This window comes from Pan paniscus, chromosome 4, assembly GCF_029289425.2.
Source record: "Pan paniscus chromosome 4, NHGRI_mPanPan1-v2.0_pri, whole genome shotgun sequence".
Lineage (NCBI taxonomy): Eukaryota > Metazoa > Chordata > Mammalia > Primates > Hominidae > Pan > Pan paniscus.
In genome coordinates this window covers 157,963,866-157,991,475 of record NC_073253.2, presented here as the reverse complement: position 1 = coordinate 157,991,475, position 27,610 = coordinate 157,963,866, and the positions used below count along the sequence as shown (strand labels likewise).

Here is a 27,610-nt window from a genome sequence, read left to right as displayed (position 1 = left end):
ACAACAACAACATCCAGGAGACCACACAGGGTATGGTAGTAATGCCCCAACAGAAGCCAAAGAAAGGAGAGGGACATTTCAGACAGACAAAAACCTCTGTCTCCCAGGGTCTATTACATTGATTTGTTCTAACAAATATTTATTGAGATCATCTCTTAAAGAATTGTTGCAGAGATTAAAGATAATTGACTTAAAGTGCTTATCTCACAATTTAGTATATGCCCAAGACTCCAAAAAAGGTAATGGTTAGTATCATTAATCAATTTAAACCAAAGGGAATACATTACATATCTAACCCATCCTGCTATTCATTTACATTAAAAAGTAGTTTCTGAAGGGATTATTGATTCAAAGATTGAGTTCTAAAATGGTGATATATAGGCACTATAACTCTTTTACATTACCTTTTACCATTCAGATTTATTTCTTTGAGAGCATTAAAACAACAATAACATCCAAATTTCAAAGCCTATTGGAAAAGCCTTGTTACAGTAAAATAATGAAGCCTCTAAGTATTTGGTATAAAAATGATTCTCATTATGAAACCCTACTGCCTTTGAAGCAACCTCTCGCTGTAGTATCCTCAAATGGATTTAATTTTCTATGACTCTATAGAAGGGTCATATGGCTGAAAGTCAAGATGTCACTCAGTTGTGTCCCAGCATTATGAGGAGACATTCCTCTGAAGGAGCTTTTGTATTTATCTCATTGCTGGCTTTAATTTGATTGTGAATCAATGCTTCAGAGATAAGCAAGAATCTAAAAGACTTGCTGGCCTCAGTGAAATGTAAATTCTTGGAGGAAGGTAGAGATCTAGGACCTGGTGCAGAAAGCTAGGGCCATCTGCCGAGAAAAGAAACAACTACCAATCAGGAGAGGATGTTTTTAAAACAGGCTCTGGCTTCCATCTGTGGTTTTGAGCTAAATACTTAACATCTCTGGTTGTTAGTGTCCATATTTCTGAAATGGAGCAACTTACTTGCTAGGGTTGAAAAATATATGCTTTAAAACATATACTCTGATCTTTCTTTAGAGGCTTTCAGGTAACTCAGGACACAATCTCTCAAGTAAAATTATTAAGCAAATAAAAAATACGATAATGCTTAATTCTTTTTGCTTGATAGGGTTAGATCTCATAATGCAGAAGTTCTCATACAATGGTAATATTGCTTAATTACAAGGAACTTCCTGCCAGGACATTACAACTGTATCTATTTTAGTCCACTGTTAACTCTGTGAGTTGTTTTAATAAGTCACAGAGCAGGCATTTGAACCCTGACCTTCTCTCAACTTTATTTTTCCCATGTGCTATGCTGCCTGCTCTATCTTCAATAAGAAAACAAATCAGCTGGGCGCGGTGGCTCACGTCTGTAATCCCAGCACTTTGGGGGGCCGAGGCGGGTGGATCACAAGGTCAGGAGTTCGAGACCAGCCTGACCAACATGGTGAAACCCCGTCTCTACTAAAAATACAAAAAAATTAGCCGGGCGTGATGGCGGGTGCCTGTAGTCCCAGATACTCAGGAGGCTGAGGCAGGAGAATCACTTGAACCCGGGGTGCGGAGGTTGCAGTGAGCTGAGATCGTGCCACTGTACTCCAGCCTGGGTGAGACACTGTCTCAAAAAACAAAACAAAAAACAAATCATAAAAAAAGACACAGTAAGACACAGTAAGACAGGATGAGAATAACAGTTAGAAATTAGGCTATGTTATAAATGGAGCAAAAGTATGTAAGCCCTTGGGATCCAATGAAAATATCGAATGTTTCCCCACTGTGCATAGAATGGATCCACCTCATCTGGATATTGCAAATGGGACCCCCAAAGGTCAGAGGGCTTTGAAATATCTTGGGTATGTGTAGTTTTTTAATGACTGATATATGTATGTAAATGAAATTCCATTTCTACTCACTTTGTATGTTTCCCTTAATGATTTCTAGGCAACTGTTCTTTGCATTGCTTGAAGGGCCTGGAACTATTGCTACAATTTCTTAGAACCTGAGCTTCCTCTCTAGATTTGAGCACTATGATTTGACACCATGGGTGTGGGTCTTGCTGGACCACGCTGGCAGAATATGAGCATTCTAAGGCCCTACACCAAATAAAGGTGCCTAATTGGAAGGATGATACTTCCATCTTATTTTAGCATTATAAAAGATTACAGCTGGAGGGAGGAAAATCAACCCAAGCAATCTTGTCTTTTGCCTCCTCTCAGACATGATTCTTACACTCTCTTTCTTTCTTTCTTTCTTTCTTTCTTTTTTCTACTTCTGGTTTCTGCTGTTCAGTTTGTTATTCTGATAAGCACAGACTCAAGAGGGAACAAAATTGCAGGGCTGCCATCCTTGATGCATATTAAAACCTTCTCTGTGTTAAGGAGCTAGAGGCGTGGTGTTACCAAAAAATAGAAAATCACATTGCACAACTTACTAAGTCTACCAAAATCATAATGTGTCTCCATGGTAAGTTATTGATTGCTTGGTTTGAGATGAAGCTATGCTGAATCTGTAGTTCAGTTTGTGACATTGACTAAAAACAAAACTCTGCAAAGGACTGAACACTGTTTGTTCCAATTGCCATTTTTCTCTGTATTTTTAAATGCAAAAACACGACCAGACCTAGTTTGCATTTGTGCTTTGGAACCACTGTTCATAATTTGAGTGACTCAACACAAATCATTGAAGCTGAATGTGTCATGTCATGCGGCAAAATTAAAATATACCTTACTGCTTTATGGGGACATGCAGTTCCCCCAAAATTTGGGATATAAAAGACCAATTTGTGTTTTAAACAATGAAATGCTTATTAAGTAACTGCTGCATGTGAATAAAACACATTAGTTCAAGGACCAATGAAAAGATAAGCAGATGGTGCTGTCAGGTCTTCAGCACATTTTGATGGTCTCAATGCATATGTAGTTAAAGAGGACTTTATTAATATTGCCTTACTTTTAGTATAAGTGGTCATATGATCCCATTGAAAATATCTGTAAAGCCCACTTTACAACATAAACCTCTAGGGGACCTGATATCTTTGTTATTCATTTGGAGACAAATCTTCATCTATTTCTATAGCCTTCAAATTAGAGATGTCAGGGATTCAGTTTAATAAATAAATTCAAATTTCACTTTTCTCCTTCCCTTTTTCTGAAGATATTTTCCTTAGGACCTTTAGGGTTTTTTGTATCTAGGAGCATTTGGTCATGCACTAACATGGAATCCTGTATCTAAGATGTTCTTTGTTAAGATTTCTGACTAGTTGAGGGTGGGTTTTTGGCTTGATGCTTTTATTTGTTTAGCTCTTCTATAATCTTTCTTTATAAAATCTGTTATCTGTAACACATGATTGTTTACTCCTCCCTAGGGCTCTATATGACCTCTCTTGGTATCTTTAATAATATCCTATTACTGATAGTACTAAAAGTGATACCTGATTTGCTGCCTATTATGTGGAGGGCACTCTGGTAGGCCCTGGAATATAATAATGAATGATTGAGTAATCAAGGTGAGGTATTCGATTTCAAAGACCTTAAAATCTAGCTTGCCTCCCATTTGAAGGATAAAGAAAATAAGGCTCAAAGTTAGTTACACACCCAAATTAACACAGGGAATAATTTCTAGAACCAAGAGTCATAAGCAGATCTATCTGACTCTAAAGCCCATACTATTTGCTCTCTGTTATACCTACTAAATTTTTTCACACTTAATAATGGAGATCAAATGTCTCAGATTAAATACTGGAAAAGGAAAGACTGAAAAGATAATCTGTTTTTTCCAGATATGATTTAGATGCCCTTCTGCAGTGTGTATTCAAATGTTGTCCAATTTAAAAATAGATCAACATGCTAAGCAAATATTGAAAATGTGTAGACAAACAAGCGATAATGGCACGTCATATGAAAGGTGCCTAGTCTGGATGAGCAATCAGAAAGGGGCATAAAAGCACATGTCAGATCTGTTTAAGAAGTTCTATGGTTCAAGAATGAAGAAAATGTTATAGGGACTTGGAAACAAGATTTATGGTATTTGAATATGACAGTATTTGCCTTTGTTTTGGGTAGGTTGAGGTAACCTATAAAATCAAAAATGATATGAGAAAGAGTAATAATGATACTCTTTATTTTTTATTTAACATTTATTTTGTACCATGAACTCTGCTGCCCTTTTTACATAGTCATTAATTACTAAGAATCCATATGAACAGATGCTATTAATTCCACTGTAGAGAAGAGGAAACTGGATCAGAGAGTTTATTTGACTCTCCCAAGCTAACACAGCTAGAAATACACACAGCCTTAATTTAAATCAGGTCTGTCTGACATTTTTGTGATATTCTGCCTCTTCAGTGGAATTAAATAGCATAAAATAGCACAACTGTTGACCACAGATCCAAAAATTGAATTTGTATTTCTTCTTTATAATGCTCTGCCAATATTTTGATTCTTTCCACTTTAAAATTGTGTGTGCTGTTTTCCTTATTTATTTACATTGATTTTGAATGATTGGTTTTTGGAACCTATACTATAAACATTGTGCCTTTGAAATTTTGTTGTCAGTGAAGCTGAATTTTATTTTTGTTGATCTGTGATGGAGATGACTAAGTGGCAGTCAAAACGCTGTTTTCTTTTCTGTAGCAATAGAGGCATGGTTGTATGATGGCTTCCCAGACCAAGACTACTGTTATGGCCCCTTTCACATCTATACATGGCCATGCAGCTCATTTTTATTAACGAAATATGAGTGGAACATCTGTGTACTTCTTCTGGGTTATGGCCTCTAAAAAGTGGGTGTGCTCTTTATCCTCTTCATCTGCCAGGGCATAGGCATTGGCAGGGACCTATGTAAGGCAGAAGAGAAGCAGGAGCTCTGTATCACTGTGAAGAAAAGAGCCACCTGCCAACACCACCTGCTTTACACTGAGAAAGAAGTGAGCAGCTATTGTGTTTGAGCTATTAGAGTTTTGTATATTTTTAGAGGACTTTAGCCTAATATAACTAACATCTCTACTATCAATAAAATAGGCCTTGTTTTCTAATAGTAACAATGGAACATTATTCTATGTTTTATCTTCTATAGAACATCTTAAAACAATGCCTTTGCGAGCTACCTAGTAACCATCTTAATTTCTTTATGACATGAATTTAGAATTGGGTTGTAAACTGTGGCCTGAATACTTAAGTCAGACTTTTTCTGCTGCAAAGTGCAGAATAAATTTTGATTATGCTTTTAACAATCATATCATGCTCTACGGCATAATGAATAAGTGTTTATTGAAGTCTTATCTGTGTCCAATCACAGAGCCTTAGATGTACTTTGCAGTGAATCCATCTTCAGGAAAAGACATTTCCTTTTACAAATGCACCTGAATATTATGCAACATGTTTCATATTTTCTTCACAACCAGATAATTTTGTTCTTTCTAAATTGTTATTGTTCTTTAAAAGTTTAATTTCTCATCTGAGTAAAAGTTATCTTACCATTGTAGATGGCTTTGAGAGAGAAGCTTACGGTTAGGCAAATCCTGAGAGGCATTCCAGATGAAGACTTACGTTAGGAGCACTGCCACCTACAGAGTCTTTAAGTAATATCCAATTCCTTCTACTTTGTGTACACGGGAAGAGTGGCCTCTCATGCAGGCATTTTGAATACATGCTGAAAGTAATTATTTTCAAGCAAGTTCTCTAGTGGTCAGGAAGAACAAAGGACAACATTCTCTCCATTCAGCTTTTATTTGAATTTAATCATTTATTCCTATTTTTTGGTCAATCAGACTCCCCAGTACTGATTTGGTGGCCAAGGCCTACATTTATTACCTTTCCTGAGTAACCGTGCCGTGTAGTGTTTGGAGAATGATCGGTGAAGGTTTAAAATATTAACCTACCTAAGGGCTGGAGCAGAACACTTTTGCTAGAGAACAGCTTCTCACTTTGAAACCCAATTAACAAATTCTCAGAGCAGAGAAGAAGGAAAACGCAGAAAAGCAGAGCAGGCAAAAAAAGAAAAAAAAAAGGCTGTTGTATAAGTAAACTTTCCTATCTTCACTTGAGCCTCCGAAGATTTTCTCATGGATTTCTTTGTCATGGCCTTGGAAGGCAGTCTCATTATCAGATTGAACCTGGGAAGATCTGACCTATGTTCATATTAGCATGTTTGTAATGTTTTCTTTTTCTCTGAAAGGTTTTTAAAGTAATCACTTGAGTTACACTAAATTGGATTCAAATTCCAGTCCTCAGGCTTTCTAGCACTGTGGTTCTAGCCTCAGTTAGCTGCCTGCAAATTACAGGTGATAATATTTATCACAAATACAATTGCTGTGGGAAGCAAATAAGTTACTGCCTTAAAGGGCTCTGCTCAGTTTTTCTTTTTTTTTTTTAATTTAAGTTTTAGGGTACATGTGCACAACGTGCAGGTTAGTTACATATGTATACATGCGCCATGTTGATTTGCTGCACCCATTAACTAGTCATTTAACATCAGGTATATCTCCTAATGCTATGCCTCCCCACCGCCCCCACCCCACAACAGGCCCCGCATGTTCTCACTCATAGGTGGGAATTGAACAATGAGAAGACATGGACACAGGAAGGGGAACATCAGGTTTTTTAAAAAATAGTAAATGCTAAATAAATGTCAGCCCTTCTTCCGTTGTTGTTGGTATTGGTTGTTTATAGCACAAGTATGTTGTAAATTCTGTTTTCCCTTCAGATTAATGCCTTCTTCTTCTTCAGTAGTTGTAATGCATTTAATCCTGTTTGTAGCATTAAGATAATTTTATATCTTTAACATGACTCTCCTCTCTTCCTTGATACCTTCCATTTCATAGTTGGTTAGTGATTCTATCTCCTGTATGTCCAAACACTTTAGAAGAAAGCATTATTACAACATACATTTAATTGAAAATTTTAGATGGTTCCTAAATGGTAGCAATTGAATGCTTTTTTCTTCTAATTTTTATGGCATTTGCCACCGTAAAAGTGGTAAGAAAAGTCCAATTAAATAAAAATTCTGGTGTATATATTGTGAGCTAATTTAAAGTCTTATATTATTGAGAGATATTATAGTGTGATTATCTAGATTGCGGGCCTGGAGCCAGACTATTGGGATTTGAATCTTGTCTTTGACTCTTAATGTTTGTGTGTCTCTTTAAGATCACTTCAACTCTCTGAGCCTCAGCTCTTCATCTGTAAAATGGGCACAAAGATAGTGTCTACTTCGTAGGGCTGCTGTGAATATGAAATTAGCTAATGTATGTAAAACACTTAGAATAGTACCTGCTTAATAATAAAGCTTCTATGTTTTGGCTTTGTTGTTGTTAGTATTATTATTATAGATCTCACTGGTTTTATAGCTTGATGATGAGTTTGCCATTGTGCTTTGTATATGATTTGCTTATTATAGAAACTTTAAGTATTGTGTGTTTCACAAGGCAGTGAGGAACCATTTAAAGTTTTTAAAGGTATAGTGTGTAATGAGATCAGTGATCTCCCTTATAAACATATATCACTTGACCTTCCTCTGGCTTACCTGCTGGAGTGGGCCAGAACAGATTCAGGTGGACCCACTGCCACACTACTGTCATAACTCCTAACTGGCTATGAGAAGAAGGCAGTATGCTAGGCTAGAATTGATGAATATAAAAAAAAAATGGACAGAATTGAGAGGTATTTAAGATTCATGTACATCACTAACTTTACATATTTTGTGATTAACTGGATATGAAGGTAAGATGTAAGTTTTAAGAGGGACACATGTTTCCCACTTGCACAACAAGATAGATCAAAGATCAAATTACTGTAATAAAGAAGGGGACAAAAAGTAGGTTGGAAGATGAAATGACCTTAAGTTTTATTTTGGACATGTGGAGCTTCAGGTGCTTTAGGATCTTTGAAAGGAAATGTCAACTCATCAGTTGGACACATGTGGTTAGTTGATGCTCCAAGGAGAGACCTAAGAGGCAAGCATAAATTTTGTGAGCCATCATCATATATGCACCTATAAAGCTAGGGGATGAGTGAGATCACTGAGGCAGAGAAACTTGAGTAATAGAAGAATAATTAGGAATCAGCTTTGAGAAATGCCACAATTTTATAGCCAGGAAGTGGAGTCTAAGAGAGAGAGAAAAGAGAGAGAGGAAGAGAGAGAGAGAGAGATAAAGAGAGGATAGAGAAGAGAGTCAGAAAAGAGGGTAGAAAAAGAGGAGAGAGACAGTGAGTGAGAGAGAGAGGGGAAGAGAAAAGGAAGGAGAGGAAGAGAGAGGGAGGGGGAAGAAAAGAGAAAGTAAGAGAGGGGAGGAGAAAAGGAAAGGGAAGTAGAAGGAGGCAAGAAACTTCCAGAGAGAAAGGAAAATCAGGAACTTGTACACGGGATCCAAGGAAAGAGAGAAAGAGAAGAATAAGCCAATTTAAGATGGGGATAAGAAGAGAAAGGAAAGTGGGCAAATGAACACAAGTATAGATGCCTTTTCCAGCAAATTTTTCTAGGAAGCGGGGAAGAGTGACAGGACAGAGGTTAATACAAACATTAGGGTCAGGAGAATATTTAAATTAATTAATCACCATTCTTAAAAGGGAATTTCTTGTGTATTTAAAGCCAATGGAAATAAACAATTTAAGAGAATTTAAAGATTCTAGAGAGAAAAGTTATTATAGACAGGTTATATATGCCATATTGCAAAGGTGGCAGGGAGGGTACAAGCAACATGTGCAGAAGGGAGTCACTAGAACAGTGGTTCCCAGCTGGGAGTTATTTTGCCTCTTCTCTTCCCCCAGCACTTTTGGATAATTCTGGAGACACTTTTTTTGTTTGTTTGTTTTTGGGATGGAGTCTTGCTCTGGTGCCCAGGCTGGAGTGCAGTGGTGCAATCTTGCTGTAACCTCCACCTCCCAGGTTCAAGCGATTCTCCTGTCTCAGCCTCCTGAGTAGCTGGGACTACAGGCTCCCACCACCATGCCTGGCTAATTTTCATGTTTTTAGTAGAGGCATGGTTTCACCATGTTAGCCAGGCTGGTCTCGAACTCCTGACCTCAAATGATCCACCCACCTCAGCCTCCCAAATTGCTGGGGTTACATTCATGAGCGACTGCACCCAGCCTGGAGATACTTTGGTTGTCGCAACTGTGGACAGTGCTGCTACTGGCATTTAGTGGGTTGATGCCAGAGAGTGCTAAACATCCTACAATGCATAGGACTGCCCCCTATGACAAAGAATCCAAAATGTCAGTAAGGTCAATGATGAGAAGCCATGTATATAAGGACAGAAAACAACTTCAATGTAGGAGAAAGGAAGAATAGGATGGGGAGAGAAGTAAGTATATTTTTAAGTTCAATATTAAGCACATCGTGAGTACTCAATAAATATTAGTCATGATTTTTATCATGTGGTTAGATTTTGTAAATACAAAAATAAATACAAAAATATTTCTCATTATGTTGTTACTTCCTAGTAACACCTGAGTAATAAGAATTTTTTTAAAAAGGCTCTCAGCTGATTTTGTTAGTTATTATAATTTATTTTTAAGCATGAATTTGAATATGATGGGTGCTCTTGATCTCCCCCATAATGAATTTTACCCTCTTTTATTAAAAAAGTTATTGACATCTTCTGTACCTAAGTCACCTGAATTAAATTTGACATACCTAAGAATAAACTAGATTTATTTTTCTTGAATAATATACAAAGTGTCTGGTGGTTTTTGTAGAATTACAGCATATTGGAGAAAACCTTGGGTCCAATGAGCCTTTCTCCCCCAGTTTTAAGCATTTGCTAGCTAAATAAGGTATGTTACTTAACCACTGTATGCATTCATGTGTTTATCTATAACATGGAAATAGGGCCATTCTTCTCACAAGTGACCATATGCATTAGAGACTGATATCTGCAAAGCATCCAGCTCTAGGTCTGGAATATCCTAAAACCTGAGAAAATGCTAGCAATTGGTGCTTCTGCTATTGGTGATAATAATAAGGATTTCTTTTAGGCCTACTAAGCACATTATAAAATATTCATTGGTCAAAATGCCCACTGTGGCATATTGGGGATGTACAACTGTTTTCAGTTGTTCATGGTAAATACAAAAATAATTCTTGAATCTTTATTTTCACATCAAGTTTAAAAGTTTATGTATCTAAAAATCAGAAATTAATTGCCCCTGAGTTTTATAAAATGAATTTTTCTTGTTTGATACTTTCTGTTATAATGAACTCATAGACCAATAGGTAGTGATGCTCAGAAGTTATTAGCAGTAAGTTATTAGGTTTTTTTAATGAAACTAAGATAAAAACAAACAAAACCACACCAATTTTTAGGCTGATCTTTGGTAGTTTCATGTCTGTCCTGTGATATAAAAGTATAAAACAGCAAGAGTTCCCAGGTACAGGCCTGGTCCCAAATCAGAAGTGTTGAAAATATACTTTTGGTCAGAAACCAAGGCTAGGGTAAGATGGAGACAAATGAAGAGGCCTGGACAAGAGCCTGTGTTGATGTTCTTGGGCTCTGTTGGAATCTGTTCTCAATCTTGCATTGATCAATGACAAAAAATATAGAGGACAGGACAGTGTAGTGCATACTTAATTTCTTCCCCCTCCCATTTGATAACAGCACCTTCTTTTCCTTTTGGGAAATTACCTTTCCTCTGGGCAGTTTTGTTGAAATAACCAAAGTATTCTGGCTTCTCTTAGCGTAGTGTCCCAAATTAAGCCACACCTGTTCCTGTGGGAATTTGACTATTGAGCAGAGTTTCCCTAATTCTTGTTCTTTCCTGAATCTGGCTCACTAGTATTATCTTTGAATCTGTGTTATATGACAACCTTCTATAAAATTCCTTCCTTTTGTGCTTATTTAATGTTGGTTTGTATTGATTACAACCAACAAAATCCTAATGGACACATGAAGTACTAATACTAGAGACTAGGTAAATAGTAACAGTTAGTAATGGGACTGGGGAATGACTGGAGAAGTATAATTGTTTAGTAGCTAAGGGCCAATGGGAAATATCTGCCTACCATTCTCATACTCAACAAGACTATCTAACTATGTCTTTGAAAAATCCCAGGGAGAGAGTGGTTTCATCTCCATTAAGATATGAATATCTCACTGACTTCCTTGCAAATCGTTTCCATTTCTCTAAGACTCTTTTGCTTGGATCACAGCATTATTCAATCAAACAAGACGCATTTTTGTTGAATGAACACATTTATTCTGATGCTTTGAGTTTGCAGTTGCCAAAAAGGAAATCAAACCAATTCATTCATAAAAATAGATTGGGCTGCATGTGCTCATCTTTCATCATTGTGTTCAAGGTAGAGCTATGCTTCTATTTTAAGAATGAAAAACAAATTTCTAGAAGACATAAATTGGCATTGAAGAATCCCTATGTAATCGGAAGACTTAGAGGGACCCAGAGATTGTAATTTGGACCCAGAGATTGAAGCCACTTCAATAATGATTTTTGTTTCTCTCCTCTGGCCTATATAGGAGTAACAAATGCTTAATGTCCTGATGGACATAACCATCATAAACATGATGATTATTCCTGGTATGATGTCATCCTTGCAGATCACTGGATTGAAGGCTCCAATTGCTTGCCATGTCTCATCTAAGCAAAAATGAATCTTTCTGAAGATGCAGTAACATATGTTTAGGCTGTGAAAAAAAAGTGTGATGATAGTCTCTCTATAAATGACTTACTAGCAAGAAAATGTTTATTATTCTTTGGTTTTTTTCTAACAGAGTTTTTTATTAATAGCAGACTGTGAAGATCCATGCCAGGCCAGTCATTCATGGGATTTCAAGATTGTTTATTGTTCTCCCCAAGGAAAATTCTATGCAAATGTAGCAGAACTGGGTATACACAGAGTATGGCAGGCTCAATTTTCATTATTAACTAAGTCAGCATCTCAGAATGTATTCCAGTTTTGGATCTTTTTAATTTACAAAGTAGTGCAGCATTTTCTCCAAGATTTAGAGGAGTACCTGCTAAATATGTTTACAAGATTTTTTCACTATGTTTTACTTCACATGGTAGTCTTTTGTTAATAGAAAAAGCAAAAAGAATAGGGAATTAGTATTAGACAAGACATCAGTGCACAAAGAAACACAATCTTTATATACATGAAAATATTTTAAAGGTCAGAACCATAGGCTCTGGATTTCAGTAATAGAGTCAAGCACATAACTTAAAAGTGTCATGCAACCAAAACACAGAACACGTAGAATCTAGATCTGGCTTTGCCATAATTTACTCTATGACCTTGAAAAAGTCACGTATTTAACTCAACATCCATATAGATAGTATCAGGGGAAATTCAGCCAGATATCGGGGGAAATTCAGCCACATATTGGGCAAAATTCATGCCCGATATTTCGTGTAGTTTCTTTTCTATTTTCCCTAAGCATCAGCTGATTTGAGAAATAAAGGGACAGAGTACAAAAGAGAGAAATTTTAAAGCTGGGCATCCGGGGGAGACATCACATGTCAGTAGGTTCTGTGATGCCCCCTGAGCCGTAAAACCAGCAAGTTTTTATTAGGGATTTTCAAAAGGGGAGGGAGTGTATGAATAGGGTGTGGGTCACAGAGATCACGTGCTTCACCAGGTAATAAGATATCACAAGGCAAATTGAGGCAGGGCGAGATCACAGGACCACAGGACCACAGGACCGGGGCAAAATTAAAATTGCTAATGAAGTTTTGGGCATGCATTGTCATTGATAACATCTTATCAGGAGACTGGGTTTGAGAGCAGGCAACCCCTCTAACAAAAAATTTATTAGGCGGGAATGTCCTCGTCCTAATAAGCCTGGGAGTGCTATGGGAGACTGGGGCTTATTTCATCCCTACAGCTCGACCATAAAAGACGGCCGCACCCAAGGGGGCCATTTTAGAGGCCCACCCTCAGGGACGCATTCTCTTTCTCAGATATGTTCCTTGCTGAGAAAAAGAATTCAGTGATATTTCTCCCATTTGCTTTTGAAAGAAGATAAATATGACTCTGTTCCACCCAGCTCACTGGCGGTCAGAGTTTAAGGTTATCTCTCTTGTTCCCTGAACATTGCTGTTTTCCTGTTCTTTTTTCAAGGAGCCCAGATTTCATATTGTTCAAACACACATGCTCTACAAACAATTTGTGCAGTTAAGGCAATCATTACAGGGTCCTGAGGCGACATACATCCTCCTCAGTTTACGAAAATGATGGGATTAAGAGATTAAAGTAAAGACAGGCATAGGAAATCACAAGGGTATTGATTGGGGAAGTGATAAGTGTCCATGAAATCTTCACAATTTATGTTCAGAGACTGCAGTAAAGACAGGCATAAGAAATTATAAAAGTATTAATTTGGGGAACTAATAAATGTCCATGAAATCATCACAATTTATGTTCTTCCACCATGGCTTCAGCCGGTCCCTCCATTTGGGGTCCCTGACTTCCCGCAACAAGATAGTATTGGTTTGCTATCTATAAAATAAAATAAAATGGCTGAACATTAGGTCAGGATTTTATCTTCTTGACTCTGAGTTAGATCTAGGTCACAGAAATGTTTTATTTGATCACCATATAATTTTTAGAAATTGAGGCTGATGCATTTTGTCAGGGGATTGTCTGTCATTTTCTACAGGCTCTATCACTCTCTGATGTCTTTTATCTTTTCATTACCCAACTCGTCCCTGATGAAAATTGATTGTATGACTCCCTTCAGGAGATAGTATGTGTGGACAATTATGGTCTCAAAATCTTATTCTGAGTATCTGGATTTAGAATGAGCCAGCTAATCCTGTTTGAGCTTACTCAAGGCACTTGAATATCAGGAAGCATAAGGAGCCAAATTATGTAATTAATTTGATTGTGTAGTCAATTATGACTTTAGAGTAAATTTCCAATTTTCCCAGGTATGTATACAACGGTATTTATTTGGTTATGTGTAACCTCAGATAAATATGTGCATCCTATATAAACCAAGAAGTTTTCAAATTGCACAGCTCATGGAAAATTCTTTATTTAAATATATGCAAACAGTCTGAAATGGGATAGTGAGCTTTACATTAAAAAAACAAAACAAGTCATTTTCAATTGGGCTGTAGCTTATTTCACAGAACAGTTTTCATTTTCACAATGTATCTCAATATTGTATTTATAGGATTACCTTCTAATAAAATCAATTTTTCTCATTTCAAGTAATTTCTGTGAAGATAAGTTTTTAAAAGTTTCTTTTCAAAACAGAAGCAATTCTTGCCTTCATTAATAGGAATGATAGACAAATTGCATGTTCACATTGAAAAGTGTTTGTTTTTAATCATGCACTTGGCAGTAGCATCCAAGCCACAAGCACTCACTGTGAAAATGGTGTGGTGAACAGGAAGTAATTGTTCCATTTGTCTCCTTTTACCATCCGGAAGCATCGTCCTCAGAATAATGGCATGTTAGCATATTACTCAAAGATTTTTATACTGGAGAAATCTATTTCTACAGGATGACAAAGTCTTTCCTTTGTCCAATACAATTGGTTTAAAAATTACTGTTACAGCCTCAATTTTAAAATTGTCTGGTTGTAAGTCTTTGGAGTATACCTAGGATATCTTCTCTAGAGCACTCTGTCAGTTGATTGATTATCTAGCCTATGCCTGAACCTTTCTAATGACAGAAAGTTCATTACTTTGTTGCTTGTGTAGAGCTATAATTGCTAGGCATATTTTTTTTTTTTTTTTTGAGATGGAGTCTCACTCTGTCGTCCAGGCTGGAGTACAGTGGCGCGATCTCGGCTCACTGCAAGCTCCACTTCCTGGGTTCACGCCATTCTCCTGCCTCAGCCTCCTGAGTAGCTGGGACTACAGGCGCCTGCCACCACGCCTGGCTAATTTTTTGTATTTTTAGTAGAGATGGGGTTTCACCATGTTAGCCAGGATGATCTCGATCTCCTGACCTCGTGATCTGTCTTGCTAGCCATATTTTAATTCACATTTCTTTCGCTAATGTACTGTTCTAATGACAATACTTCTAAAGCTTTACTTGTCCTGGGTAATCATCCTTGATGGTTTCAAAGTTTGTTCCTGTGACACAGTTTCCAAATACTTCACCTATCCCTTCTTAAAGGCTCTCAAAGTTCTGAGCAATGACTACTTGATGTGACCTGTACAGAATATTGTGCCCTGTTGTGTCCCTCGAGCTAGACAATAGTTTTATTTTTGTAGTCTCAGATTTTATTAGCTTTTTAGCACCTGTTCATTAAAATGACCATGAGAGATTATAATCTTTTTTATAGTATAGTTTTAAGTGTATTCTCTCATATCCTATATTTAGACAATTGACTTATTTTGTTTTCTTGTTGTTTTTGTTTATTTTATTGATTTGATACATTGCAAGATCTTCGTAGACAGTTGACTTATTTTGAACAATTGAATTTTTGACTTTAAATGCATAACTTTACATCTACCTACTATCTCATCTTATTCTTGCAATAAGCTTTAAAGATATGGAGGAAATATGTTACTTCCATTTTTATTGATAAAATAGTGATTTACAAAGAAACTTGGACTTATATAACAAATTAGTAGCAACATTAAATATCAGAACCGACCGATGCATTTTTGATTTGATGGGAAAATGTGTAGCATTGACTAATAATTTAGAAATGCTTTAACGCGGTAACCTCTGTTGGTGACAAATAGTTGGGATAAGAAATAAAACTGCTGATTATTTAATCCATTCCCCTCTTTTTACTTGATTACTGTCAAAAATTTTTTCATATTTCTATATAACTCCTTAATACTGGAAGAATTTTTCTTTATCCAGTTACACAAATCAGTCATGCAACAGAAAAGATCTATATTTGATTTTGCTTTATCCTGTGGAGCTGTAGGCATTATGTTTTAGAGCTACATGGTTCTTTCCAGATCTACAGCTATAACAGGCATTTGTCTTACCAAACTGAATATTTGCTCAGTTTGAGTCTCAGGTTCAGCTGTTTATATCCAGCATTTAAATGAAAATTCTCTGGTGACAAAGCTGAAAATTACTGCACATTTTAGCTTTTACCTAACAGGAACAATTAGAAAATGAGAAATTAGAGTTTCAGTGACTTGTAGATTAGCATCTCCCTTATTTTCCAGAAGATTCCTTAAATATTCTGCTTAGTTGTCTTTTCTGCAGATATTTCTGCTCTAAATAGTACCTTCCTCTGAGTTCGAATAGAGTACATATTTATCAGCCTCAAAGCAACAGTGCAGGCTCTCTTTAAATACATGAAATAGCTGGGAAATGCTTACCTGAAAACAAGTTTTTTCTTTACACAGTCATGTGTAACCCTTATGTGATGGCTTATCCCATCACCATATATAGATTGGTGTGGGCAGGTGCTACTGACAAACCTTTCAATTCTAGCTCAGAGCTACAAAATTCCTTGTCCAAGGGCACAGAATCAACTCACTCAGTATTAATGTTCAAAAAATGCCAAAGACAGTTCTGTTCTCTCAAGCATTCCATTTGGTCTAATTGAGCTTCACTAACCTTTTCTCTTTGACAGAACAACTTTGAATGCATGTCAGGAGGGAGCTTTATAAATATTTATTGAATAAAAGAGCTTATTTGGATATGAAATGAGTTTAGAGATGGGAATTATGGCCAGTGAAACTCTAACTTTCCGATGTAGAAAGTGTGTGCTGGGAGAATGCCCAACATCAAATTTTAAATAATAACTGATTTTGTTTTCAGTATTAAACTTAATATACTGCTATATTAGAACTAGAGAACTCACATTTGTCAGTGGCTTATAAAAACTTATGGAAGGAATAGAAATCATCAGTTGGTATATCTTTCATTTGTCTAATTATTCATTCCTCACATTTTTCTAGGAATGACTTAAGGTCATTTACAAAAATACATGTGTTAATTATATAAGGAAAATCTAAACAAAGCAACAAAATAGAATAAATCCAGGGATGATGTGTGTAACAAAATTGTATTAGCTCTGTTCCAGTAAATAATGTAGGTGCTGGACTCTGAAAATTTGAAGAGGTTTTACAATTTGTTGTCCTGTTTAATATGGATCAGAATGAGTCACCATGAATTAATCTTTTTAGGCTACAGAAATCTTGAAAGACATAGATTTCCCAAAACTATATAAAGATGAAAACACCAAGTCGGAACTTGCTTGTTATATTCATATGGGTATTATTAAGAGATGAGGGGTTGTGGAGAGAGGCATAATTGTCTGGGGGTTTAGAGTTATGGATTTCTGGACTTGTCCCTTCTAAACTCGCTCATTCGTTTCATAGGCCCAAACTGTGATGGATTTTGGGTGCAGAAGATTTCACAGTTGAATAGAATATGGTCTCTTCTTTCAAAACTTCACAGTGCTGTGGCACAGAAAACATTGTGGCAAGTTCTAAAATTAGAAAGTGTACAACTCTACAGGGACAGAATTCTGTGAGATGGAATGCTAAAGCCCTCATCATGTGATCTGAGTATTAAAGATTGACAATTCAGAAATCACAAAGTAAAGAAAGAGGAAAAAATACAGAAATAGGGAAAACAAATTTCAAAGACAGAGATATTGAACAGCATACCTATCTTAAATCTGGTGCTGGAAGAAAGGTTGTGAATATATTTTTAAAAGTAGTACAACTTACTTAACAATGATCCTGGGTTTCCATGAGTTGTATTTTCCATACTACCCAAAATAAGCATCTCTGATAAGCAAGACTTAGTGCTTTAATTAACATTACAGGTTTAAAATTAAAAAAAAAATAAGAAATATACTTGTTTTAAGTTAAATAAGTTTTTCTCTACAATTCTCATTCTTTTGCTTTATATAATCATGATAATTATTGCTGATCTCTCTGTTGCTATCAAATACCACCCCTGGAAAGTTTAGGATTGTTCCTTAAAATGTACGGTTAATAAAATCTGAGAAAATCTACTTTGGTTAAAATATACATGTGAGGAATGGGCTGAGTGAATAAGCTGTAGCAAGAAGAGATGGTTTCCTGGAAATAGAAACAGAGGAAGCTTTTGTGATTAAACATAAATCCTTTGAGTATTCTATTAGTTAGGGGGCCATTTTTGTAAATAATGCTCTCTTTTGAAGATGCAAAGCTAAGAAAACTTTTTTAAATTTTTTTTATTATACTTTAAGTTTTAGGGTACATGTGCACAACGTGCAGGTTAATTACATATATATACATGTGCCATGTTGGTGTGCTGCACCCATTAACTCGTCATTTAACATTAGGTATATCTCCTAATGCTATCCCTCCCCCCACCCCCCACCCCACAACAGGCCCCGGTGTGTGATGTTCCCCTTCCTGTGTCCATGTGTTCTCATTGTTCAATTCCAGAAAACTTTTTTTTATGGGAGATCAGTTAAAATAATTGTTCTTAAAGTGAAAAAAATGAGTCATATTCTGTCTTTAACATATACTAGTTTAATGTGAGGGAAAATGCTCATTTTCTCCAACACTGTTTTTGTTGTTGTTGTTGTTTTTGTTTTTTTTTGTTTGTTCCCCAAAAGGGAGATAATCCAATCTGGTTCTTCAGACCGTGGATCAGTGGTTGGGCTATTGCTACTAGTGGTCAGGGCCACTGTGCATCTTTTCTTTCTACTTTCTTTTCCTTGTCTCTAGGACTTGTAAGGGAACTGAGTTGAACTCGTATATGGGAGGGTCAGTTCTCCATCTTATATCTCTCTGCTTCCTCTTCGAACATTCCCTAAACCTTAGGAAATCATCCTGATTGGATTGCATCTGGTAAGATAGAGAAGCCCTCCTAGGGCTTGAGTCTAAAGTGATGTGTTTGATCCAGGTTACAAGAATGTCTTGCATTTGGGTATTCCTACTCTCCCACTAAGAATTAAAGCAACATTTTGGGTTTCTGTTTCATAGTAATGTATGTATTTAGCTTCCTCAGCAATCATATAAGAAATATTTGATGAAAGGGGAATGTGGGGTCCTAGACTTTTAATCAAATTTTACCAAATTGTGCCTCAAATACCATCGCAATAACTAATATTTGCTTTTGAAGTTTAGATATCCAGAGACTTAAAAAAATGAACACCATCTGAGCTTGGGCTTGTTAAAGAATTTATCACATCTTTAAAATGGTATTAACCCTAGCTCAAAGGGTTTAAAGAATAAAATGAGATACTATACATTGCACATTGCCTATTGGCATATAGTCAAACCCTAAGTATTTGAGGGCAGGAAATTGGTTTATTCACTATTGTTTCTTCAACACTCAGTATATTGTGTAAACACACACACACACACTGTCTCTCTCTCTCTTCCTAAATGAATGAAGTGAAAGAAGGGAATGTTAAAACTTTTTCAGAGTGTAGAATAATCAAATAATTATCTGTTTGGCTTTCTGGAATATTATTTCTAATTGGTATGGGAAGGAAAACAGAAGAGACCTTTTGTGAAGTAAAATAAAAAGACCTCGTGTTTTTGTTAAATTTGACAGTTTCCCAGCAGCAGAGGACAATGGGTATCTGAAGAATTTGAGAAGAAGCAAGAGATAAGATACTCATTTATGATGCAGTCTTAAAGCTAATTTTTAATGTTTTCATTCAAAACGTACTGTGTGCTTATGTGTGTATACATATGTGTATATTATACAGCTATGTACATAAGTTGTACATTAAATTATCAAATAATGATAAAATGTTATATTAAAATTATTTTCCCAAATCAGAATGCAGTTGGATTTGTTTAAACTAGACTATATAATTGGGCGATATTTCCTGCATACCACATAAAATGCAAGCTGTACATTTATTTTAACTTGGTTGGTATTTTATGGACAAATCACAGTCATAAATGGGGTTTCTCCTGTCAGAATATTTAATCTGTGGCTTTTTCAGGAAAACGCTAAACTTTTGCAAACTTTCTTTTCCATCTGCTTATGAATTGGTTGCTTGAGCTATTTAAGTTTTCTTTTCCTAAAAGAAAGACAAAGGAAGTAAAACAATCGAATACAGAAGAAAAAATTATACATACTTCTATTTTTATAACTCTCATTCTGTTTTTTTCTTGTCATATCATCATTCCCATAAAGAAAATGGTGCTTCAAACATGTGATTGTGAATAAGCAATCCCAAAGATTTTGGAATATTTCCTTATGTACAACTTGATTTAAATATACATTATTTTCTTACTCTTCAAAATGGTCAATAATATCACTCAGCTCTCTACTTCATCTTTTAAATGTAATTTTTAGGGCTTTTAAAATTACTTTTCTATGCATGGTTTCCTGAGGAACCACTTAATATTTATGTTTCTAAATAGGGGATTGTTATTTGAAAATTTATTAATCATCTTTATCATTCTGTTGTCAAGAGCTTTGTAGTAGCCGCTTTTTTGAGATTTCTGCTATGGACATAGACAACTGTGTATATACCCCTCTCCTCAAATGACCATCAACAGTTGGTCATAAATTACCCAAATTATTTTGATTATTTCTCAAAATAATTTCAAATTAAAGTATGGCGAGAAAATATATTAATTTGGATGCTGTGGGGCTGCCATGTGAACTTGGAAGCAGAGAAACCAGTCTCTAGGGAAAGAAACATAAAGCAGATACACAAAGGAAAGAAGAGATGAGAGATTGTGTGAACATGAACAAGAGGGTGAAAGAGAGAGGGAGAGAGAGGAGAAGCAAAGACAGACACTGATGCATATTAAGGAACCTTCATCTGAAACCAATAGAGAATATACATTCATTCTTTTATTTGTTTAATACATTTTTTGCTATTATGTGTCAGGTACTGTTAAAGATTCTAATGATAAAAGTGGTAAATGTGAGACTTAAGCCTCTTTCTCATGGAGATTTTATTCTAGTGAGACAAGTTCTCAGCGAATAAACAAAGATATATTATAATTGAGGATAATGATGAGTCATGTGAAGCATCAAGAGTAGAATAAAGGGTTAACTTGTGAGTGGAGAGGAGAGAAAAGGCCTCTGTGATGAGGTAACATTTTCAGAGCCTATGCTGGGCAACTAACACTACTAATTTTCTGTTTTACAATTATTTCCCTGGAGTTGCTAGCTCAGTAATTATATGATCATAAGTTGCTGTAGGTAATAGCATAATCACATGTTTTATTTCTGTATACGAAGGATTAATACATTTACAACCTCCACTATCCCTTTCTTGGCTGTCCTGACATTTGACTCCTGAGCAGACACCACATATTTTTGTTTTCATTTTTGTTAGAGAAGTCCCCGCCCATTCCTGGTTCTGATCTTGTTATTTTTTAGAGTAATTAATGCTAGCTGCTACAAAACACAAATCCCATAATCTCAGTGGCTTGACCCAATATAAGTGCATTTCTTATCTCACAGTCCAAAGCAGTTTGGGAAGCTCTCCAAAGTGGCCCTCCTCCAAATAGTGACTCAAGAATCTCAGCATCTTCAATCTTCTAGCTATGCCATTTGGAACATGTGGCCTTTAAGGTCACTACAGCTGAGGAATAGGGAGCTAGAGGATGCCCACCATTTCCTAACTGCCTTGGAGATAGTCACTGTTGCCATTCAAATTTCTTTGAATTAATCCCATGGCTCCAACCTAACTATATGGGGATTAGGAAATGTGCAAAAGAATGGGGATATTTGTTGAACATTAACAATGACTTCTACAAGGGATATATTTTGAAAACAGAGCCACAGGTTTTGGTGGTGGATGGAATGTAAGGATGGGAGAGAAAGTGGAAAAGCAGAGATGATTCCTAAGTTTTGGCTTGTGTAACTGGGAGAATGGTTGCAAAAGGTCATTGGTATAAGTACAAACCTGGCTTTGACAGTATTCAGAGGTGGGCTTTACTATAGCTGCAGCCATAGCTGTTATTTCTTGGTACCATTATAATTGATTTAGAGATATGATAATATATCTTATTTTATAAAATTCTTTTTAGTTCATAAAGATGGGTGCTTATTTTCTCTAAATTTGATTTTCAGCTCCATATTCAGCTTTTATGGCATGAAGAATTTTGTTACATTTATTTATTCAATATATCTTTCCAGAACACATATTGAATGCTTACTATGTACTAGATACTAAAGATTAAAAAATAAATAAGATATAATTCCTTATCTCAAGGAGCTCAAAGTTAATTACAAATTTTTAAACAGTGATAAGCCTAAGTTTGTGACATTTTTATCTCATATGAAGACAGGGGAATATATCAAGTGACCTTTTAATATTTCTTCCAAATCTTTCTGTGGTTTGATGAGTCTAGGAACCTTTGGAGCACTTTCCTCCATCTAAATTTATTTTAACTGTCTGGTTTGAGCTCTAAGTTGAGTGAATCTGGCTTTGATTCTGCTAAGATTGTCCCTTATGGGCTTGGTAGCAAATATAAAGCAGATGTTCATAAAATATTTCAGGATAGCATACTTTGGCTATTAAAAGCAGTATGTAAAAATGAATTTCCTTCTAGCATATTATGTGTAGCCAAATAAAATAACGTGATGAGGTGGAAAAATCTCCAAGGTGCTCATCACCTGTTGGGTTCATCTCAGCTTTGGAGGAGTCATAGGTCACTGAATTAATAAATTAATTAAACAAATTGTTAAACAACAAAAAAGGCGCTGCTCTAGGTACGTGGGATAGAGCAGTGACCCACGTGGACAGAAATTCCTCTCTCAGGGAGAATATATTTGAGAGGAGGAAGTATAATAGGCAGAATAATGGTCTCAAAAGATGCCCACATACCAGTCTCTGGAACCTGTGACTGTGTTACCTTATATGGCAAAAGGGACTTTGCAAATATAATTAAGTTACGAATTTTGAGATGGTAAGATTATCGTAGATTATCAGGCTGCCCAATGGAATTACAAGGATTCTCACGAGAAAAAGTGGAAAGCAGAAGAGTTAGCTCAGAGAAGGAGATGTGACCACAGAAGTAGAGGCCCGAGTACTAGGATTGTTGGCTTTGCAAAAGGAGAAATGGGGCCATGAGCCAAGGGATGCCAGCAATCTCCAGAGGCTGGAGGGTGCAAAGAAATAGATTCTCTTCTACAGCCTCTAGAAGAAATAAAGCCCTGCTGACACCTTGGATTTTAGCTCGGTAATTTCCATCTTGAACTTCTGACCTCCTGAACTGTAAGATTATAAATTTGTGTTATTTTAAGATGGAGTATGTAGTAACTTGTTACAATGACAATAGGAACCTAGTATAGGAAGCTAAGAAATAACAAGTAAAACACGTATAATGACATATAATAAATGCTTGGAGAAATTAAAAGTTTTGAAGAAGGAGGGGGTGACACTTTCAAATAGATAAGTTGGAAAATGATTAATGGGTCAGTGAAATTTGGCAAAGATCTGAGGCTGGTGAAGGAGTGAACCACCAGATACGTGAGGGAAAGCGTCCCAAGCAGAGAAAACAGTAAGCTCAGAGTCCAGAGTGCTGCTTGGTGTGTTTAAAAAATGAGAAAGGGTCCAGTGAGGCTAAAGCTCAGTGAGATATGACCAGAGTACTAGGAGAGGAGATCAGAGAGAACAAGGAGTTAGAGTTCTAAGGCAGTGCTTCTTAAATCTAGAGATGCATGTCAGATGCTCTTATTAAGAGCTACACAATTAGTGAGGACCACATATCACCTCCAGATATTCTTATTTAATTCGTTTGTGCTGAGTTTCAGGCTGGAGTAGTGGTTAAAGATCTCCAGGTGATTCTAATATACATCCAGGGTTGAGAACCACTGGTATCAGGTCTTTCAGACTATTCTAACAAAACAAAAGAAAACAAAACAAAACAAAGAACTGGGTTAGACTATGATTGGGATAAGAAGTTGTGGAATGGTTTTCAGGAAAGAAATGACATAACTTGGTATTTTAACATGACTGTTTTGGCTGCTGTATTGAAAACAGATTGCATGGTATTTAAAGCAACAAAACTAGCTAATATCAGCAAGAGAATGTGGGGAGAATTTTTTAAAAATGGAAAAGGACTAGGAAGTGAGTTTGGGGGCATGATGAATTGGGAAAATAACTTACAAACAAGAAGAAATAGTGGCCAAGGAAATAGAAAAAAAACTAAAACAGATGACTATAGTGTCTATAATCTAAGTAAATAATGTGTTTCAAGGAGTACAAGAAATAAAATGCATGTCACAACCGGATGGATTCTCAGTCAAGCAGACTCTGAAACCAATTGTAGCATATGCAATTTTCATTAGAGGCTACCAGTGGGAGTAAAATCTGTGGAAGGAAGTGGAAGGAAGCAAGTTAGGGCAGTGAGACAGGTAGAGCTGAAATGCTGGTATGACGACAGCCTAGGTTGATCCCACAGAATTAAAATGGCCCATCAAAATTGTCCCTTTCTGGGCAGAACTGTCTGGGCTTTCACCCCCCACTCCCACCACAGCTAGTCTTTGAATATGTGCTTCCTTGGGAAGGGTGTATCCTTGAACTCAGTGACTCTCTACCACTGAGGAAATCCCTTAAGGGTCTAACAGCTGAAGGCTGCTTAGTTGCAGTCAGTCCTAGCAGCTGAGGCCACAAGTCTTCTTGAAGGACACATCATTGTGCCTACTAAAATTCATCTCTGGCACTCAGATTCTTTTCATTATACGTATTCAAAGAGCAGTTCCCCCAAGATTCCAATGGGCCCCTCTGCCTGGGGTAAACCACTTCTCACCAAGTATCAGCCTGTGGGAAGAGTCAGAGGTCTATGGAGTACACACCCACTCCTTTTAAAGGCAACATCCGGACATTGTACATTTAATTTTTTTTTCACATCCCAATTGCCAAAACTCTATCACACGGCCACTCCTTTTAAAGGCAATATCCAGATATTGTACATTTAATTTTTTTTTTCACATCCCAATGGCCAAAACTTTATCACGTGGCCAAGCACAGATGCAAGGTTTGCTGGGGAATGTGGTAAAGCTGTGTGACTACATGCCCATCCAAACCTCTATGAGGGGTAGGGAACTGAATGTTAGGGGTCAAGCTAAATTCAGCCATACCTGTACTATGCACAGTAATTTCCATATCAAAATTTACATTCAACCTACCATGTGATTTTATCTAAATTTAACTGTAAGATTAGCTCAAAGTAAAATTTTTTGTGTGTGATGGACTTCACATTCGCACTAATCAGTCTAATCCCAGCGCTTAGATTAATTACTATGGTGTACTGCTATTCTATAATAAAATTTGACAGCAGGGAAGGAGTTTGTTTTTCTAAGTTTTCTTTATCTGCTACCCTTAGTATATGTATTTCTGATTTATCTCAGGGTATTTTCTCCTAAGTCACTCCTTCATTTCTCCGGATTTCATTGTAGGGCTTTTGACAGAGTAAATGGTTAAGCAATATTAACTGACAGATGTATCAACTGAGACTTTATATTACAGGTCAGCTACCACTTTGTGTTTTTATTGAGTTGAAATTCAAGTCCCTGAAAAGTCAAAAGCAAGGAACATCTACGTGTAAATTTGGCATAGGATTATTGCTCGCAGAACAAAAGATGGGGAATAAAAGCCAGAATAATTCCTGGTGGTTTTGTTTGAAATCTTTTAAAAAATCTTTTGGGAGAGTCTTAGTTTCTCTTCAGTTTTTACTATTATAAACTATGTTGGTATAAGATCTTTGTGCTTCTTTTGTGTTTACTCAGTGTTTGTGATGTGACACTTTTCTAAATGCATTTTTCTTCTTCATATTTTTCCTTTTGAATTCTGAGACTAAATTGGTGCCAAAATTGGTGAAAATAATCGGAGTGGTCCTGTAAGATATTTTGGCAAAATGTATCAGGAGCTTTATACTATTTATTCCTTGATTTATTAATTTACATTTGGGGGAAGTGCAACTCAAAAAAACCACTGAACATGAAAAAATCATGCACAAGGGTATTTATATCAAATAAATAATAGTTTCTAATAGTAAAAACTGAAAAGAAACTATATGTCCAATTACAAGAGAATGTTGAATAAACTTACACTCATTCAATACAAAATAGGTAGTCATTAAAAATAACAAAATATTCATAATCATAAGTAAAAACAATCAAGATACTGATAGCCAGCATGTACTCAGTGTTTACTATATGACACTTTTCTAAGTGCATTACATTTTTAGCCTCATTGAATTCTCGTAACAACTCTGTAAAGGAAGTAGTGATATCATTCCTGTTATGCACATAAGGAAGTCTAGGAAAAGAACGTTTGTAGTATTTTGACAAAGGTCATAAAGAAAATAAATGACAAGGGTGATATTTCAACCAAGACATTGAGGCTTCAGAACCCATGCTCTTAATTGCCAAATGATGTTGCCTTGTCTTTATAGTAACTAGATTTGGTGAGGCAAAATTGTATCTCCTTAAGGACAACAATGATTTTTGCAGCTGGAAGTTTGTCTTGAAATTAATGAGCTCATTTACATAAGGTGCCCCGGAACTTTTTCAGAGAGATAGGATCAAGACCCAACTCTTTTCTCCTAAGATAGTTGGACTGACGTAGCCCTGAGTGAGGCCCTGGGATCAGGTCAAAGCAATGTGACCTAAGAAATGAAATGTCAATAAAAGTAGAAAGGCACAGCATGATTGAATAGGCTCTTTCCTGCTCTAAAACTACAGGTCAAAGGAGATGGTATTGTTCTCTTATGGGTGACATAGGAATATACTCTATGCAAGCAAGGCTTGTGCTTCAGCAAAATGGCTTTTGTGACTGAATCCAAATAGTTATAATATTGGAATCCAAGGCCAGTGATGGTGTAAAACATCCTTAGATCCTATATCACTGATGGAAAGATTGCCTGCCTCCCATCTTAAAGAAATTCTGTGACCTGCCTGAAAAGGCATTAACTTCTTCTAAAGAAGTGTCAGGCCCAAGCATTAGCGTTGGAACTGTACAGGCTGCTGGTATGTTTCAGCATTGACAGGAGCAGTTGCCTTTTTTTCAGGTTTCATTTCAACCCCATGTTTTGGGAACTGTTTGGACCAGACTAATCAGCTCTAAATTCTGGAATCTTCCACCTTCTTTATCTTCAAAGGGATGGTTACATATTCTGGCTAAGGTAAGAAAACTAGAGCAATAGTACTTGTCCTTTGGATCAGAGAATAATGGGTGAAGCGTGTGTGTGCATGTGTGTGTGTGTGTGTGTATGTGTGTGTAAAGAACATGACATTCAGATTTAAATACTGTACATTGGACCCAAACTGTAAAGATAAACATCATGGTTTCAATAGATGGTTGATGCTTTGAAAAACAAAACAGATCATACTTGAGGAAGAGAAATGGGAGGAAATACACTAACACATTAACGTTGTTTTATGCTAATGGCTCTTGGGATAGTAAAAATGTTCTTTATATTTAACCTTTTCTTTAAGGCATAGGCATTACCTTTCTGATAAAAAATAAAGGTAATATTAATTTTTTAATAACTATTATTGGGGAATGAGTTGTGTTTCTTCGTGATTTTTAAGTTATTAAACATATCAATTTTCTTACTCTATTATTTAAATAAATTTCCTTATTAATTCACTGGACCAGTTGAAGAAGAATCAGTATTTAAAAAAAATTGTGTTCAACATCTCCATAGACCGGACATGATTCAGCATTTTACTTATATAGTGCCCTGCCTTCTAAACAGAAAACAGAAGGACCTTAGGGAAACACCAAGGATGTGT

At 36.2% G+C, this 27,610-nt stretch overlaps 1 long non-coding RNA gene across 1 annotated transcript in view; it reads left to right on the top strand.

Moving 5' to 3' along the window:
• The window catches only part of LOC134730461 (uncharacterized), a 217,071-nt gene extending 190,074 nt beyond the window's left edge, over positions 1 to 26,997 (top strand). The window contains exon 3 of the long non-coding RNA XR_010112240.1: positions 26,884 to 26,997. This is a non-coding gene — a long non-coding RNA (uncharacterized LOC134730461). The remainder of the gene's footprint in view (positions 1 to 26,883) is intronic.
• Positions 26,998 to 27,610: the final 613 nt, after the last annotated feature.